This window comes from Giraffa tippelskirchi, chromosome 10 (genome assembly GCF_054371585.1).
Source record: "Giraffa tippelskirchi isolate mGirTip1 chromosome 10, T2T-mGirTip1v1.2.pri, whole genome shotgun sequence".
Lineage (NCBI taxonomy): Eukaryota > Metazoa > Chordata > Mammalia > Artiodactyla > Giraffidae > Giraffa > Giraffa tippelskirchi.
The window spans coordinates 81,864,813-81,881,909 of record NC_137284.1 but is presented as its reverse complement, the minus strand read 5'-3'; the positions used below and the strand labels follow the sequence as shown (position 1 = coordinate 81,881,909).

General features: G+C 38.3%; 1 protein-coding gene across 5 annotated transcripts in view; it reads left to right on the top strand.

The window, feature by feature from the left end:
* The window catches only part of LOC145524398 (uncharacterized), a 1,208,145-nt gene that overhangs the window by 104,226 nt on the left and 1,086,822 nt on the right, over nucleotides 1–17,097 (top strand). Inside the window, exon 1 of one of the 5 annotated variants that reach the window (XR_014067472.1) lies at nucleotides 11,146–11,193. The exons of the other annotated variants lie outside the window; for them this stretch is intronic. The gene's annotated coding sequence lies outside the window, so the exon portion shown is untranslated. Of the gene's footprint in view, nucleotides 1–11,145; nucleotides 11,194–17,097 lie in introns of those variants that run through there. 5 annotated transcript variants of the gene reach the window in all.

Below are 17,097 nucleotides of genomic sequence, written 5' to 3'. Positions count from 1 at the left end.
AAATGCACTACCCATAAGGTAGAAAACAGTCCATTATGAGGTCACAGCATATCTTATAAAGTGTCAGACCATGTTCCCAAAATAGCAGCGGTATTAGGTGGTCCTCCTACCTACTAACACTGATGCTTCATAATTTTAAAGTTCCAGTCCTGCAGCAAGTTGGAAAGTGATACACAAATGGCTCTCAGTTCAGTTCACTTGCTCAGTCGTGTTCGACTCTTTACCACCCCATGAACCGCAGCATGCCAGGCCTCCTTTTCCATCACCAACTCCTGGAGTTTACCAAAACTCATGTCCATCGAGTCGGTGATGCCATCCAGCCATCTCATCCTCTGTCATCACCTTCTCCTCCCGCCCCCAATCCTTCCCAGCATCAGGGTCTTTTCCAGTGAGTCAACTCTTCGCATGAGGTGGCCAAAGTATTGGAGTTTCAGCTTCAACATCAGTCTTCCCATGAACACCCAGGACTGATCTCCTTTAGGATGGACTGGTTGGATCTCCTTGCAGTCCAAGGGACTCTCAAGAGTCTTCTCCAACACCACAGTTCAAAATCATTAATTCTTCAGCGCTCAGCTTTCTTTACCATCCAACTCTCACATCCATACATGACTACTGGAAAAACCATATCTTTGACTAGATGGAACTTTGTTGGCAAAGTAATGTCTCTGCTTTTTAATATGCTATCTAGGTTGGTCATAACGTTCCTTCCAAGGAATAAGCGTCTTTTAATTTCATGGCTGCAGTCACCATCTGCAGTGATTTTAGAGCCCCAAAAAGTAAAGTCTGACACTGTTTTCACTGTTTCCCCGTCTATTTCCCATGAAGTGATGGGACCAGATGCCATGAACTTAGTTTTCTGAACGTTGAGCGTTAAGCCAACTTTTTCACTCTCTTTCTCTTTCATCAAGAGGCTCTTTAGTTACTCTTCACTTTCTCCCATAAGGGTGGTGTCATCTGCATATCTGAGGTTATTGATATTTCTCCCGGCAATCTTGATTCCAACTTGTGCTTTTCCCAGCTCAGCGTTTCTCATGTTGTACGCTTCATGTAAGTTAAATAAGCAGGGTGACAATATACAGCCTTGACATACTCCTTTTCCTATTTGGAACCAGTCTGTTGTTCCATGTCCAGTTCTAACTGTTGCTTCCTGACCTGCATACAGGTTGCTCATGAGGCAGGTCAGGTGGTCTGGTATGCCCATGTCTTTAAGAATTTTCCACAGTTTATTGTGATCCACACAGTCAAAGGCTTTGGCATAGTCAATAAAGCAGAAATAGATATTTTTCTGGAACTCTTTTGCTTTTTCGATGATCCAGCAGATGTTTACAATTTGATCTCTGGTCCATCTGCCTTTTCTAAAACCAGCTTGAACATCTGGAAGTTCATAGTTCACGTATCGCTGAAGCCTGGCTTGGAGAATTTTGAGCATTACTTTTCTAGCATGTAAGATGAGTGCAATTATGCGGTAGTTTGAGCATTCTTTGGCATTGCCTTTCTTCGGGATTGGAATGAAAACTGACCTTTTCCAGTCCTGTGGCCACTGCTGAGTTTTCCAGATTTGCTGGCGTATCGAGTGCAGCACTTTCACAGCATCATCTTTTAGGATTTCAAATAGCTCAACTGGGATTCCATCACCTCCACTAGCTTTGTTCATAGTGGTGCTTTCTAAGGCCCACTTGACTTCACATTCCAGGATGTCTGTCTCTAGGTGAGTGATCACACCATCGTGATTATCTGTGTTGTGAAGATCTTTTTTGTACAGTTCTTCTGTGTATTCTTGCCACCTCTTCTTAATATCTTCTGCTTCTGTTAGGTCCATACTAGGTGAACGAATTTTACTAGCATTGTGCTGTTGATCCCAGAGGTGCGCAATTATTGTTAATCTAAATTTCCTTTTCTTTTTCTGAATGAAAATGAGAATTAAACAGGAGGAGAGGGATAGATAGTGAAAGAAAACAGTAAAATACAAGAAAGCTTATCCCTGCTCTAAAACAAAAGTAAAATACTTGGTTCTAGTTTAATTTTAAGTACATTATATGCATATCATTTGGGGCTTCCGAGGTGGCTCAGTGGTAGAGAATCTGCCTGCAATGCAGGAGACTCAGGAGATTCTGTTTCAGTCCTTGGGTTGGGAAGATACCCTGGAGTAGGAAATGGCAGCCCACTCCAGTATTCTTGCCTGGAGAATTCCATGGACAGAGGAGCCTGGAGGGCTGCAGTCCATGGGTTCACAAAGAGTCAGACATGACTGAGTGACTAAGCACTACAACGATGCATATCATTGCATACGTATATGCTTGTATTTTTTCAACTTCTGAAACTTATCTTAGTTTTATTTTCAAAACAATGAAATTACATTACTTTTACTTGTAACGACTACAAACTGATGATTTATTGATATGACTTTATCAGGTACTTTCTTTCTACATTTCTATTGATGTATAAATAAGACTTAAGTAGAAAAAGCCCTGAACCAAACAAAAGAATAAATAGGAAGCCTTTCCTGCAGGAAGTCACAACTATGGTTTATTTTCCTGAAAACTTTACTACTCTGAGTATATTTTTTGATCTTTAAATCAAAATTCTTTCCTTATTGACAGCAACCTCTTTTCAAAAATATTTTTTGCTTGCTGTGTCAGTTCTAATGCTGTGTTATGGTCATGGGTCATTGAAGCACATGCTGGGTTGTGAAATATACTGAATAACATGTTTTTTGGTTTTTTTTTTTTTTAATGTTGAAGAGTCTTATGTTTGTTATAAAGGAAACTGATCCCTTTCAAAGGTCAATTCTATACAATATCTCCTGTCACCTCAATACTCTAAAGAACTGAACAGAAATAGTTTTAAAAGCACTGGAAGCATTTATCTCTCTTCTTCTTCTTCTTTCTTTCTTTCTTTTTTTTTTTAGTAGAAATTTGGTCTCTGGTGACTAGAACAAATATTCACTGAAAGTCAAATATTTTTATAATGGAGGAATGAAAAAGTGATTATTTTACTAAGAAGTTTTATTTGATTGCCAGAAAGACACGCTTGATATTTATTTTATTCTGGTAGCCATATTCACTGAAGTTGAGGTTCTTCTTTAACAGCTCACTGCTGTTACTGAGACCAAAACATAGGTAATGAGGAGAAAGTATAGCCTGTCAGAAATTTCATATTCTATTCTTGCAATATACTCTTTTGTCACTATTTTTTATGTAGGAAATGAAATAAATACTTAATGGTAAAATAATTTATATCCAAAATGATAGGGACTAAAATCTAGAGGAACTTATTGCAGAGGCCAGATTTCTAAATGCATTATTTTTCTTAGTAAATTATGCTGTGCTGATTTGTTTAGGATTATAGAATAATTTGGCTCCCCAAAGAAACACATTATCTAATACAAGTGATCAGGAAATTTACTCTTCCTCCAAATCTCCCCAGAAACAACCATAAAGTCTTACTCTTATAAATTCAGAAAGATACCTGTTGAAAATAAACTTTATAAAGAAGGCTTGTCACATGTTTCAGGTGGAAAATCCTGTAATAACGTCCTGAGGAAAGGCTGAAGCTAAAGTTAAGTAAGTGTGAATTTCTAAGAAAACATTATATACAAGTTGACTCTTTCCTTAAAAAATTTAACAGTATTCTCTCTGTCTCTGGTCAAAAGTATTACAAAGAATGGAAAATTTGACCTTCTCTCTTGTCTCTTGCTTTGAATTCTAACAGTAAAATGAAAGAGGCATACACATCCTTTAGTAAGGTGGAGAAAATACATAATTTTATCAATAATGTCCAAATGTCCTGATTCACTGCAAACATACAAAAATTACTGTATTTTAGAGTAGGAAAAAAGAAGAGCTAAGTCTGGCATACTGTAATGCTGAACAGCTTGAATAGGACATGTTACCAAGAGCAGTGTTGTGATTCAAGTCACTTATAAATACATTGGTGTTCAAAGCTTATTTGTGAACTTAAAATCTACTAATTGATTTATAAATCCAATTTTGACACAGATATAGATATATATTAGTGTTATTAGAATATATTGTTTAATCTGTGTACAATATATATGATATGCATTGTGCATAGTATATATTTATAATATGTATTATGTATGCTGCTAAGTCACTTCAGTCATGTCCGACTCTGCACGACCCCAGAGACGGCAGCCCACCAGGCTCTGCCGTCCCTGGGATTCTCCAGGCAAGAATACTGGAGTGGATTGCCATTTCCTTCTCCAGTGCATGAAAGGGAAAAGCGAAAGTGAAGTCGCTCAGTCGTGTCTGACTCCTAGCGACCCCATGGACTGTAGCCTACCAGGCTCCTCTGATATATATAAGCACATATATTTTAATAAAACATATACATAATACATCGGAGAAGGCAATGGCACCCCACTCCAGTACTCTTGCCTGGAAAATCCCATGGACAGAGGAGCCTGGTAGGCTGCAGCCCATGGGGTCGCTAGGAGTCAGACACGACTGAGCGACTTCACTTTCGCTTTTCCCTTTCATGCACTGGAGAAGGAAATGGCAATCCACTCCAGTATTCTTGCTTGGAGAATCCTAGGGATGGCAGAGCCTGGTGGGCTGCCGTCTGTGGGGTCGCGCAGAGTCGGACATGACTGAAGCGACTTAGCAGCAGCAGCAGCAGCTTATATATATATCACAGTAAACAATTTTTATTAAAATTAAATCCTTACATTAATAATAACATACAATGCCTAAAAAAAGTTTAAAAAGATAATTAAATGATCTTTTTTTAAATGAATATAGGGAAAATCTCACAATTTTTTGATCATCTTTCTCAGGAAAGATGGACATACTTTAAAATAACATCTTTAACTTTCTCGGCATTATAATATTGCACAGGGAAGCCTAATACTACAGTTAAAAATTTTAATTCAATATTTAACATAGTAATTTAGCTAAACATGCATTAACTACTGTATAATTACATAAAATTACTAATGAATTATGACAATAGGCCTAATGTGAATATTGTTTCAACGAGAAAACTAGATGCTTAGTATTTGACTGTTTTAAATTCTATTATATATATGGCAAAACAAATACAATATTGTAAAGTTAAAAAATAGAAAATAAACTAATTAAAAAAAAATAAATTCTATTATAGTCCATAAGTATCTTTTTAAGAAGACTCTATTAAGCAAGATCATTGAGAAAACTGCACTACTCATCCAAAAAGAATTAAGATAATTTTCTTCACATATGACTTTTTAAAATAGGAAAATTTAATGTAAACTTTTTTGACTTGTAAATTCAATTAAAATTTTTTGTATGTACTAATAAAAAAATTATATGTGGATGACAAATTTCTAGTTATTGGTAAATATCTTTATAAGATTTATGATAGCAGTTACTCATAGGTGAAAATCTTAATATATAAATGATATGGAAAATACTTCTTTTATCATGGAAAACCTTTCCTATCTCCACAGTCCTATCAATAAAAAAGACAAGTAAACAGATTTCATCAGATACAAAAACTGTTGCTACTGATAAATTTCAGGCAGAGGGAGAGCCTAACCCTCTGTGTTAATTGGATACTGTTAGTTGCTTTACTGCTCTTATCTTCATGTCCCTCTCTCTGAGCATATAATGCATGAGGTAACTTGTCAGTTAGTCTTTTCCTCTGTAGAGAACTGGCTTTGGCCATACACACAATAAAAGGACTCTATTAACTTAATTCTATCTGCAATTTGTGTGCATGACCCAAATCACCTCAAAGTAAATTATGATTAGTTGTCTGAACCCATAAAGAGCTAGGACTAGAATCTGACTTAAGACTCACAGGAGGATGATAGAACTGTGAAGGAATTGTGTGCAGCACCTGCCCACTCTGTGCCCTGCTTAATCAACTGCATCTCCATGGGGCATTGGAAAGAGGGCTGGAAGATCACCAAGAGCTGTTTACACAACTGGAACCATTCCATCTCAACTCAAGTGAAGCAAACAACAATGAAAGGGTCCTCTATTCCAATCATCCAGCATAAACAATATGAAGTGGACATCTTGGGAAGTAAATCACCAGGAACGTTAAGATATCAGGGGCAGAAGAAATTTATTTTTTAGGTAGTTTGATTAAATATATTTTACTAAATTTATCTCTAGCGTTTGCTGTGGGATCCATTGCTTTACTGATGTTAGAGCAATGCAAGTGAGGAATGTTAATGTCTTGTGCACAAGAAGGTAAGAAAAAAGTCAACATGAGTTATAACAAAATAAAATTTTTCCTTTTCCCATTACATACTTCGTTGAGCAGATTCGTCTTTAATTATTCTCAAAGCTTTTTTCAGCCTTGTGTACCTGAAAATTTCAAGAACATAAGCTCCTACAAAGACTTCACATAAAACCTGGCATGGACATCTTTTCTAATAAAAGTTTAGTGAAAATGAAGATACTGTATTTTTTCCCAACTCTACTCATAACTTTAAAATTCATATTTTTCTCCTTTGCATCTTTATAATTTTTATTGTAAGCACATATTTTGTAATTAATGTTATTTTTTTATGCTGTGCTGAGAGTAAGTGAAAGATTTTATGCTCAAGGTAATCTACTTGACAGACCTGCATACTTACTAACAGAAAAAAAAGGCAAATAAATTTAAAATCAAACTTTATATCTATCACTCAAAAGTGAAAGTAGCTACAGTTCACTTTCTCTCTGCCAGGTGCTATGCTGTTTTATATGCATTGCCTCATTTAAATCTCATATCATCATGGGGTAAAAATACAAATATTAATATTAATAATTACTATTCATAGTTCCCATTTTGCAGGTGAAGAAGAAGAGCTTAGGAACTAAGTAATAGCCACAAGTTTGCCTGAGGTTCTGTTACCACTGAGTACTGGACTGGAGATTTGAAAATGGTGTTTTGCAATTCCAAATTCGGTCTCTAACCATGACTCGATATTGCCAGTTCTACAAAATTTTGGATATGCTTTCTATTTTATCGAATGAATGTGATTAAGCTGAAAAAAAGAAAAATGCCTAGGGAAAAAATCATCAAGGAAGTAGGACTGTGAAAGTATAGGAAATATGATGCCCAAGACCTGATAAATGTGAGATGATAGTCTAAAACCTTCTCATGATGAAAGGAATTTTTTTAAAAAAAACCTGAGAAACACTTTTTCAAAAAATATTTACTTTATTTATTTGGCTGTGTCAGGTCTTAGGCATTTGGGATCTTCAGTCTTTAGTTGTGGCATGCAGAATCTTTAGTTGTGTCATGTGAACTCTTAGTTGCCTGCAGAATGTGGGGTCTAGTTCCTGAACCTGGGATGGAAGCTGGACCCCCTGCATTGGAGTCTTGGCCACTGGACCACCGGTGAAGTCCCAGGACTCTTTTCCAATTGAGAACTTTTCCAGAATTCTTATTTAAAAACGTGCAAATCAATAGCTGTGTGAGGGCATCAGCTATTGTTATATTTTCAGATCATATTGGAGAGGTACTGTGTCTCAGTGAAGATTTTAGGTGTTGCAGTCAGACTGCCTGGGTTCAAAATCCACCTCTCCTATCCATTAGTTTTGTCATCTTTGAGCAATTAATTAATCCATTTAGGCCCCTATTTATTCATTAGTTAAATGAGGGAAATAATTGTAACCCACTTCTTGGGTTGTGATGATAATTGAGTCAATTGACATACAGCACATAAAACATTACCAGCCTGTATTAAGCACCAAATAAATGTTAGCCATCTACTTATTTAGTTTTTGGAAAGCCTCTCTTTTCCCTCTATTTTTTTTTTTCTTTTTTGTTTCTTTACTTTTCCTTTTTTGCTAGTTCACTACCACCTAGTATGGGTAGAGCAACAAAGTGATCTGAATGAATGCAGCATGACTAATATGGGGTTCTTGATCTTTTGGGGATATCTACATATTGTTGTGTTCTTAAGTGTTTGAAGAATTCCTAGCTGCTTTGAATACACTGATTTCAATATTAATGATGTAATAATAACTCTTTTGAACAGTTGATTAGAATGAAACTCAGCTATGATAATGATGTAAGCTCATGACCTAGATAGAATAATAACCTAATTCTATTGAGAGTCAAAAATAGCTGAAATGAGCAAGCTTGGGGTACCAATTTGTGAGGCTTTAAATAAAATTTGTTCACAGCTATCAAGTGACATATTCTTTTTTCACACTAATTAATATTTATGTGAAATGAATTGAGTTCTTAAAATATAGTGATACATTTTAGGTGTATTGAAAGAAGGCAGTTGAATAAACACTAAGCAGATTACTTATGCCAAAGATGAAGAAAGCACAGTTGGAAATAGTGAAACACTGGTATGATTAGCAGGAAAACAGTAACAAAACTGCTCACATCAGCGTTCAGTAATCAATGACTCAGAACAAACACATGATGTTGACAGTCAGATTAACATATTTCCATAGGCAGATCCAGTAAAGAGAAAAGACTAAAACTATGCAAAGACAGACTATGAGTTGTTGCATATGGCATCAAGTTGTTTAATTCTCTATGCTTGTTATACAGCTCCAGATTTTTCTTTCCTTATTGGGAGAAACTGTAAGTGATACAGCTCTGAAATACACATCAGTTGTTTGAAAGTGTGCATAGGTAATCTGTCATACCCTTTCACCAGGAGAAAAAGCATGTTGTTTCAAACACAGGGAAACAAAGATTTTCAATTGTCTATGAAATTTACACCTAGGCATTGACTTTTTTCTCCCATAGTCCTCTCATATACACACAGAACTGACAGCATCAAGATGCTTTTTTAGTGATAGACATATATCCTATGATTGTTTCAATAACTTAGTTTACAAAGCATGCTTTTCACTGTCACATGATTCCTCAAGCAGCCTCCTATGAAACAATACAAGCAGGAGTATTAGGAAATCTTGGCATAACATAGATTGCTGCCAAATTGTCAGCTGTTGCTGGATGAATAGTGAGACCAAGATATATTTTTACCCCCCTGGGCTAACCATTTTAGATGACACATCTGTATACAGTTGTCCAGTTAAGATTAGTGTAAGTCCTCACTGTTGACACAAATAATATAACTTACTAGACTAAGGGTTCAGTGATGACTTCCCTCTGGAATGTAATGTGAGGATTATAACGAAGACAGTTACCCCTGTTGATCAGTCACAAAGCCTAAGCTAGTCCGTGGGGACTGTTGAAAGCATTGCTGATTCTTCATGCCTTAAGTATGTAATCACATCCTAGAGACTTGAGTTACATATTGATAACAATTTCTTCTCTTCTAGAAGACAAACCATGTCAACCACAGAAGAAGAAAATTAAAATATCTCTCAGTAAATTTTACGTGGGCATACCAAACAATGTTTGTATTGAGGGTTGTCCTCTGCTGCCACTGTCAATAGTCTCCTCATCAGAGACAACTGCTAGCCCTTGCACCCCAGAGGCCTTTTAACTTTTAAATTTATTACTTCACACTTGAGACAGGTCTGTTGTCATTTAAAAAGATAAGTGCAGATTCCAGATAATTAATTTCCCTTTAGATACAACTCAAGAGGCACCTCACAATACTTTGTAGTCTTTTAAAGAGGATCTTCCAGACTAGTGGAAAACTGCAAGTAAAAGTGACACTAGAACAAAAAAATGCTAGTTTTTTGTGGAATAAATTAAACGCAAAACATATGGTTTTACATATTTTGTAATGCCTATTTGCAAATGCCACTGTGTGATATTTTCATGTACATTGCTTTTTAAGCAAAATTGAGAGTTTAGCCCTTAGTAACCAATTAAAGTGAAAAGTTAAGTCTATTATTATCTTAGCTAATTAGCTAAGTAGTTTAGGTAATTGTGGTTTGATTCTGGATGACTTCTATAATTGTCTCTGTTTTTTAAATTAAAAATTCTAGGATAACAAGTTACTGTAAAAAAACAGTTGTTGGAGGTAAAATAATTCATGCTGAAAACAAATTACTATATTTTCCAGTGAGGTACATTTGACTTTGTAGACTTATTTAAAATTGGTGGGAACAAAGCAAAATCATCTACTTTATAAGAACTTCTGAATAGTTTACTATATTTAAGGGAACATAATTAAATTATTCTATCATTATATTATTCTATCTTAAAGCTATTTCAACATGGCCTTTAAAGATCAATACTTTTTTTTTAAGCTTATGTATAAAGGAAACAATGTTTTCATATAATAGTCATATTTTGAAAATACAGGGGATAGGGATCTTAAACTCATCCATCAGTCTCTACATCAGTTCTCCTTTAAAGAGGCTAATAATTTAACTCATTATTTTTTAAGTATTCTCTTACATGAGAGAAACATTTTAATATAAAATTTCTCTGTAATTACCTACTCACTATCAATACACCAACATGAAAAAAGTTGACGAGATCCATGGAGGACACTTTCTATTTGAAGCATCATACTATTTAAATGCAATAACAATAATGAAAGTCCATGACCGAAATACATGCAGATCCATCAGCACTTAAAAAAGCTAAGCAGAGACTAAAACTCTACTTCCAGACAAACAGAGATCTGTCTCTTTTTTCTTCTCTTCAGTTCCTCTTATCTATCACCTCTTTAAGCTCATCAATGCTATTTTCAAACCTGCATCCCTTCTTCTTTGCTATAAGCTTGATGGGAGAGTTTTTCTGTAGCCAGTAAGCTTGGGTCATCCTCAGGTGGACATGATTTTCCCTGTATCAAGTGGAACCATAGCCCCCAGCCTCTCTTCTCCTCACTACCTATTTCACAACGTTTCCTCATTTTCATAACAAGACCTCTGATAGTTAATTGTTGTATCAGGACCCACAAAATGGAGACTATCCCAGTGGCAAGGACCACATCACAAATCTAAACTTAAGTCAGCCTGCACCTAGAATTACCTCATTGTCAAGAAAACCTAAGGATAATCACAAGCCTCTAACTCAGCTTTTAGCTAGTTAAAAGCTTACCCCAGAACCTAAAACCTGATAGCCTTTTGAGGAAATGCTTGACCTCCTAGCCTAGCCGATCATGCTCTGTGGTGTTGGGCTGCACCCTGCAGACCTACAAAGTCTGTACTTGGCCAGCTCAAGGCAGAAGAAAGATTACCAGTTATAGGGGAATTGATGTCAGGTGTGTTCATTAGTTACCAGGGAAACCAGTTGAGGGCACACCCTTCACCATTCCTTTGATGAGAACAATCACCAGCTGTAGCCTGGGGCAAGTACTAGCAGGTCAGTCTTATGGGTAAGATATAGGTGAAGCAGGCACTGGTCTGGCAGGGGACGTACAGAGAGCAAGAGAACAACCATATTGAGTGGCCTGAATATACACCCTGTTTTCTGCTGCCTCTAATACTCTATAAACTCGTTCTTCAACCCCCGCAAAAAATGAGTAGAAGACCTAAATAGACATTTCTCCAAAGAAGACGCACAGATGGCCAGTAGACACATGAAAAGATGTTCAACATCACTAATTATTTGAGAAATGCAAGTCAAAGCTACAATGAGATATTACCTCAAACCATCCAGAATGTCTGTCATCAAAAAAATCCACAAACAATAAATGCTGGAGAGGGAGTAGAGAGGAGGGAACCTTCCTACACTATTGGTGGGAATGTAAATTGGTATAGCCACTAGGGAGAATAGTATGGAGGTTCCTTAAAAAGCTAAAAATAGGACTACCATATGACCCTGAAATCTCACTCCCATTCCTGGGCATGTATCTGGAGAAAAACATGATCAGAAAGGACACATCTACCAAAATGCTCATTGTGACTCTTTACAATAACCAAGATGTGGAAGCAACCTAAATGTCCACCGACAGAGGAATAAAGAAGATATGGTACATATATATAATGAAACATTGTTCAACCATAAAAAGAATGAAATAATGCCATTTGCAGCAACATGGATGGACTCAGTCTCATAATGACTGAAGTAAGACAGAGAAGGGGAAATATTGTTTGACATCCCTTGTATGTGGAACCTAGAAAGAAATGATACATGTGAACTTGCTTGCAGAACAGAGACTCACAGACTTAGAAAATGAACTTATGGTTACCAGGGGAAGGGGATAGTTAGGGAGTTTGGGATGACATATACACACTGCTATAGTTAAAATGGATAACCAGCAAGGACCTATTGTATAGCACATGGAAATCTGCTCAATGTTATGTGGCAGCCTGGTTGGAAGGGGAGTGTGGGGAAGAGTGGATCCATGGATGGCCAAGTCCCTTCTCTGTTGACCTGAAACTATCACAACACTGTTAATCAGCTATACCCTGATACAAAATGAAACATTAAAAAAAGAAAACCTCGTTCTTGCCCAGCAGCCCATGGGAGAGCTCTCCACTGCTTGTGATGCTCTGCACTTCCCCCATCTACGGATTGTTTTCCTTTGAATAAAGGACAGCAAGCTCGTTGCTAAATAGTTTTAGTTTTATCCTTTGAAAGTTTTGGCAATGGGATGGGACCTGAAGACAGCTTCTGAAAATTCTGGGACTGCTCTTAGACACAAGGGACAGTATCCATGAAACCCTTTTTGTTTGCTGCTTCTTTTGCCACTCTCTGGGATCTTGGTAAGCTTATTTCGGATTGAGCTCCACTTATTTTGTGTTCTGAGCTCTTCAAGTTTGTTCTGATGACTTTGGGTGGAAAATTAAGGTATGAGAGACTCCAGTTTTTTCATGGCTTGGAAAATTGGGCTGTGAGAGATTCTAGGTTTTTTGCAGTTTGGAAAATTGGGGTATGAGAGACTACAGGTTTTGATGATGAGACTTAGTGGGCCACAACATTTGGGTTTGTGGCCAAACTTATCTATAAGGGATATATATACCATTGGGCAATCCTGACAGGTCTCCGAAACTATGTGTAGGCAGTCAGAAACAATAAGTTTTGTTAAATGGGGAGGTGGGGGTTGGGGGAGTATTTCATCAAGGGAAAAAATAGTGCTCAATCTAAAGAAAATAAGAGGGCAGTCATTACAAAATTCACAAAAAAACTTGTGGTAAGTCCATAGCATAAACTTCTGGGGCACTTAGGGATATATGACAGGAAATTCAGTTTTGATCAGTGGCTCATCATAATCTAAGTAGACAAAAGTTCCCGATTTGATGCAACCCCATGGACTACAGCGGAGATGGAAATGGCAACCCACTCCAGTATTCTTGCTTAGAGAATCCTGTGGACAGAGGGGCCTGGTGGGCTGCTGTCCGTGGGGTTGCACAGAGTTGGACACGACTGAAGCTACTTAGCATGCATGCATGCATTGGAGAAGGAAATGGCAACCCACTCCGGTATTCTTGCCTGGAGAATCCCAGAGACAGAGGAGCCTGGTGGGCTCCCGTCTATGGGGTCGCACAGAGTCGGACATGACTGAAGTGACTTAGCAGCAGCAGCATGGACTACAGCACAACAGGCTCCTCAGTCTTCCACTTCCACGATATCCTGGAGTTTGCTCAAATTCATGTCCACTGAATTGGCGATACTGTCTAACCATCTCATTCTCAGCTACGCCTTTCTCCTTTTGCCTTCAAACTTTCCCAGCATCAGGGTCTTTTCCAATGAGTCAGCTCTTCAAATCAGATGGCAAAGTATTGGAGCTTCAGCTTCAGCATTAGTACTCCCAATGAATATTCAGGGTAAATATCCTTTAGGATTGACTGGTTGGATCTCCTTGCAGTGCAAGGGACTCTCAAGAGTCTTCTCCAGCACCACTGTTTAAAAGCATCAGCTATTCAGTAATTAGCCTTCTTTCTGGTCCAACTCTTACATCCATACATGACTACTGGAAAAACCATAGCTTTTAATATATGGACATATGTCAGCAAAGTTATATCTCTGCTTTTTAATACAGTCTAGTTTTTTCATAGCTTTTCTTCCAAGGAGCAAGCATCTTTTAATTTCGTGGCTGCAGTCACCATCTGCAGTGATTTTGGAGCCCAAGAAAATAGTCTCTCACTGTTTCCATTTTTCCCCATCTATTTGCCATGAACCGATGGGACTGGGTGCCATGATCTTAGTTTTCTGAATGTTGAGTTTTAAATAAGCTTTTTCACTCATCTTTCACCTCCATCAAGGGGCTCTTTATTTGTTCACTTTGCAACATTAGGGTGGTATTATCTGCATATACGAGGTTATGGATGTTTCTCCCAGCAATCTTGATTCTAGCTTGTGCTTCATCCACCCTGGCATTTCACATGATGTACTCTATATATAAGTTAAATAAGCGGAGTGACAGTATACAGCCTTGAAGTACTCCTTTTCCGATTTTGAGCTACTCTGTTGTCCCATGTCCACTTCTAACTGTTGCTTCTTAATCCGCATACAGGTTTCTCAGGAGGCAGGTAAGGTGTTTTGGTTTTCCCATCACTTTAAGAATTTTCCAGAGTTTGTTGTGATCCACACAATCAAAGATTTTAGTGTAGTCAATGAAGCAGAAGTAGATGTTTTCCTGGAATTCTCTTGCTTTTTCTGTGACCTAATGGATGTTGACAATTTGATCTCTGGATCCTCTGCCTTTTGAAAATCCAGTTTGTACATTGGGAAGTTCTTGGTTCATGTATTGTTGAAGCATAGCTTTAAGGATTTTGAGTATTACCTTGCTAGCATGAGTGCAGTCGTGTGGTAGTTCGAACATTCTTTGGCATTGCTCTTCTTTGGGATTGGAATGAAAACTGACCTTTTCCAGTCCTGTGGTCGCTGCTGAGTTTTACAAATTTGCTAGCATATTGAGTGTAGCACTTCAACAGCATCATTATTTAGGATTTGAAATAGCTCAGCTGGAATTCCATCGCTTCCACTAGCTTTGATCTTGTAATGTTTCCTAAGGCCCACTTTACTTCACTCTCTAGGATGTCTGGCTCTAGGTGAGTGATCACACCATCGTGGTTATCTGAGACATTAGATTTTTTTTTATAGTTCTGTGTATTCTTGTCACCTCTTCTTAATCTCTTATGCTTCTGTTAGCTCCATGCCATTTCTGTCCTTTATTGAGCCCATCTTTGCATGAAATATTCCCTTGGTATCTCCAATTTCCTTGAAAAGACCTCTAGTCTTTCCCATTCTATTGTCGTCTTCTGTTTCTTTGCATTGATCACTGAGGAAGGCTTTCTTGTTTCTCCTTGATATTCTTTGGAACTCTGCATTCAGATGGATATTTCTTTCCTTTTCTCCTTTGCCTTTCACTTGTCTTCTTTTCTCAGCTATTTGTAAGGCCTCCTCAGACAACCATTTTGCCTTTTTGCATTTCTTTTTCTTGGACATGGTTTTGATCACCGCCTCCTGGACAGTGTTACGAACCTCCCTCCATAGTTCTTCAGGCACTCTGTCTATCAGATCTAATCCCTTGAATCTGTTTGTCACTTCTACTGTGTAATCCTAAATGATTTGATATAGGTCATACCTGAATGGTCTAGTGGTTTTCCCTACTTTCTTCAATTTAAGCCTGAATTTTGCAATATGCAGTTCATGATCTGAGCCACAGTCAGCTTCCAGTCTTGGTTTTGCTGACTTTATAGAGCTTTTCCATCTCTAGCTGCAAAGAATATGATCAATCTGATTTCAGTATTTACTGTCTGGTAACGTCTATGTGTAGAGTCGACTCATGTTGTTGGAAGAGGGTGTTTGCCATGACCAGTGCATTCTCTTGGCAAAACTCTGTTAGCTTTTGCCCTGCTTCATTTTGTACTCCAAGGCCAAATTTGCCTGTTACTCCAGGTATGTCTTGACTTCCTACTTTTGCATTCCAGCCCCCTATGATGAAAAGAACATCTTTTTTGGTGTAAGTTCTAGAAGGTCTTTTAGGTCTTCATAGAATCATTCAACTTCAGCTTCTTCAGCATTAGTGGTTCGGGCATAGACTTGGATTACTGTGATATTGAATGGTTCGCCTTGGAAATGAACAGAGATCATTCTGTTGTTTTTTAAATTGCACTCAAGTACTGCATTTCAGACTCTTTCGTTGACTATGAGGGATACTCCATTTCTTCTAAGAGATTCTTGTCCACAGTAGTAGATATAATGGTCATCTGAATTAAATTCACCCATGTGATCAATTGGCTCTTTTTCTGTAATTGTGGTTTTCATTCTGTCTGCCCTCTGATGGATGAGGATAAGAGGCTTGTAGTCTGCCCTCAGATGGATGAGGATAAGAGGCTTGTAGAAACTTCCTGTGGAGAAGGCAATGGCACCCCACTCCAGTACTCTTGCCTGGAAAATCCCATGGACAGAGGAGCCTGGTAGGCTGCAGTCCATGGGGTCACGAAGAGTCAGACACGACTGAGCGACTTCACTTTCACTTTTTCACTTTCATGCATTGGAGAAGGAAATGGCAACCCACTCCAGTGTTCTTGCCTGGAGAGTGCCAAGGACGGTGGAGCCTGGTGGGCTGCCGTCTATGGGGTCGCACAGAATGGGACACGACTGAAGCGACTTAGCAGCAGCAGCAGCAGCAGCAACTTCCTGATAGGAAGGACTGGCTGTGGGGGAGTCTGAATCTTGCTCTGATGGGCGGAGCCATGCTTAGTAAATCTTTAATCCAATTTTCTTTTGATGGGTGGGGCTGTGTTTCTTCCCTGTAGTTTGGCCTGAGGTCAACCCACTAACCCACTCCAGTACTCCTGCCTGGAAAATCCCATGGATGGAGAAGCCTGGTAGGCTGCAGTCTATGGAATCGCGAAGAGTGGGACACAACTGAGCGACTTCCCTTTCACTTTTCACTTTCATGCACTGGAGAAGGAAATGGCAACCCACTCCACTGTTCTTGCCTGGAGAATCCCAGGGACGGGGGACCCTGGTGGGCTGCCGTCTATGTAGTCACACAGAGTCGGACACGACTGAAGCGACTTAGCAGCAGCAGCAGCACAGTAGAGAGGGTAATGGTGGCAGTGGTGACTTCTTTCAAAAGGACTTATGCCAGCATGCCACAGCTCCCAGGACTGGGCATATCTCAGTTGGGTATATCTTTCCCTTTCTCCTTTACCTTTCACTTCTCTTCTTTTCTCAGCTATTTGTAAAGCCTCCTCAGACAACCATTTTGCCTTTTTGCATTTCTTTTTCTTGGGGATGGTTTGGATCACAGCCTCCTGTACAATGTTATGAGTCTCCATCATAGTTCTTCAGGCACTCTGTCTATAG